At 49.9% G+C, this 2,500-nt stretch overlaps 1 protein-coding gene across 1 annotated transcript in view; it reads left to right on the forward strand.

Moving 5' to 3' along the window:
• The window catches only part of LOC310777830 (partitioning defective 3 homolog B-like), a gene marked incomplete at both ends in the record, with an annotated part of 422,164 nt that overhangs the window by 219,960 nt on the left and 199,704 nt on the right, over nucleotides 1-2,500 (forward strand). The window lies entirely within an intron of this gene.

Consider the following 2,500-nt stretch of genomic DNA (forward strand, 5'->3'; position numbering starts at 1 on the left):
TGAGCAGCTCTCTGATAGGCTATTGCTCGATGTGTAACCAATCAGATAGCGCTGTGGGAGGGACATTGCTCCAGATCACACAGAGGGAACTACAGTACTGTAGGAGAGGCTCCTTCCAGCCGCAGCAGCTGCAAATTAGCGCATTTTTTTATTGAATTATTATATCGGCAAACAGCCAATGAAAATGCCGATACAGATAATCGGCAAAATGTTGAATATCGGCCATAATAATCGGCCAAACCGATAATCGGTCGACCCCTAACACACACACACACACACACACACACACACACACACACACACACACACACACACACACACACACACACACACACAGAGTTGTGAAAATTGCTGACGGGACTTGAAACAAACGGTTGCAGCTGTGTTTCCTCTTCTGTGTGATGAAGACAGCCAGGAGCTGTGTGTGTGTGTGTGTGTGTGTGTGTGTGTGTGTGTGTGTGTGTGTGTGTGTGTGTGTGTGTGTGTGTGTGTGTGTGTGTGTGTGTGTGTGTGTGTGCGTGCGTGCGTGCGTACATGCGTGTGTGCGTGCCTGTCTGCGTGCGTGTGTGCACTGTATGAGCATTTCCCTGTGAAAATAAACACTGAGCAATGAATGTCTGTCCACAGCAGGAAAGATGAGAAGCTTGTCATGGAAAAGAGAGGTGTGTGTGTGTGTGTGTGTGTGTGTGTGTGTGTGTGTGTGTGTGTGTGTGTGTGTGTGTGTGTGCGTGCGCTAGCACTTATGTGGTTGTGCGCTTAAAAAGGCTTTTCAAGTGTGTATGTGTGTTTAAGAGAGGGAGAGGTGAAAAAAGAATGTGTTTTTTGACAGCTTTGCTGAGGAGAGGAGGTGAGGGAGGGGGAGAATAGAGGGATGTGAAAGAGAAGAGAACAAGACCAAGAAGAAGAGCGATGGAGAGATCAGTAGGCAGAAAGAGAGAGCAGAGGAGGAGAGCAATGGGGAGATCAGTAGGCAGAAAGAGAGAGGAGAGCGATGGAAAGATTAGTAGGCAGAAGGAGAGGAAGAGAGCGATGAAGAGATTAGTAGGCAGAAAGAGAGAGGAGAGGAGGAGAGCAATGGGGAGATCAGTAGGCAGAAAGACAGAGGAGAGGAGGAGAGCGATGGAGAGATCAGTAGGCAGAAAGAGAGAGGAGAGCGATGGAGAGATCAGTAGGCAGGAGGAGAGGAAGAGAGCGATGAAGAGATTAGTAGGCAGAAAGAGAGAGGAGAGGAAGAGAGCGATGGAGAGATCAGTAGGCAGAAGGAGAGAGGAGAGGAGGAGAGCAATGGAGAGATCAGTAGGCAGAATGAGAGAGGAGAGGAAGAGAGCGATGGAGAGATCAGTAGGCAGAAGGACAGAGGAGAGGAAGAGAGCGATGGAGAGATCAGTAGGCAGAAAGAGAGAGGAGAGCGATGGAGAGATCAGTAGGCAGAATGAGAGAGGAGAGGAAGAGAGCGATGGAGAGATCAGTAGGCAGAAAGAGAGAGGAGAGCGATGGAGAGATCAGTAGGCAGAAAGAGAGTAGAGGAGGAGAGCGATGGAGAGATCAGTAGGCAGAAAGAGAGTAGAGGAGGAGAGCGATGGAGAGATCAGTAGGCAGAAGGAGAGGAGGAGAGTGATGGAGAGATCAGTAGGTAGATAGAAAGAGAGGAGAGGAGGAGAGCAATGGAGAGATCAGTAGGCAGAAAGAGAGAGGAGGAGAGCAATGGAGAGATCAGTAGGCAGAAAGAGAGGAGAGGAGGAGAGCAATGGAGAGATCAGTAGGCAGAAAGAGAGGAGAGGAGGAGAGCAATGGAGAGATCAGTAGGCAGAAAGAGGAGAGGAGGAGAGCGATGGAGAGATCAGTAGGCAGAAAGAGAGGAGAGGAGGAGAGTGATGGAGAGATCAGTAGGCAGAAAGAGAGGAGAGGAGGAGAGCAATGGAGAGATCAGTAGGCAGAAAGAGAGGAGAGGAGGAGAGCAATGGAGAGATCAGTAGGCAGAAAGAGGAGAGGAGGAGAGCGATGGAGAGATCAGTAGGCAGAAAGAGAGGAGAGGAGGAGAGTGATGGAGAGATCAGTAGGCAGAAAGAGAGGAGAGGAGGAGAGTGATGGAGAGATCAGTAGGCAGAAAGAGAGGAGAGGAGGAGAGTGATGGAGAGATCAGTAGATAGAAAGAGAGGAGAGGAGGAGAGCAATGGAGAGATCAGTAGGCAGAAAGAGAGGAGAGGAGGAGAGCAATGGAGAGATCAGTAGGCAGAAAGAGGAGAGGAGGAGAGCGATGGAGAGATCAGTAGGCAGAAAGAGAGAGGAGAGCGATGGAGAGATCAGTAGGCAGCATGAGAGAGGAGAGGAAGAGAGCAATGGAGAGATCAGTAGGCAGAAAGAGAGAGGAGAGGAGGAGAGCGATGGAGAGATCAGTAGGCAGAAAGAGAGAGGAGAGGAAGAGAGCGATGGAGAGATCAGTAGGCAGAAAGAGAGAGGAGAGCAATGGAGAGATCAATAGTCAGAGAGGAGAGGAGGA

The sequence above is a fragment of the Poromitra crassiceps genome (genome assembly GCF_964638095.1).
Source record: "Poromitra crassiceps genome assembly, chromosome: 6".
NCBI classification, from domain to species: domain Eukaryota; kingdom Metazoa; phylum Chordata; class Actinopteri; order Beryciformes; family Melamphaidae; genus Poromitra; species Poromitra crassiceps.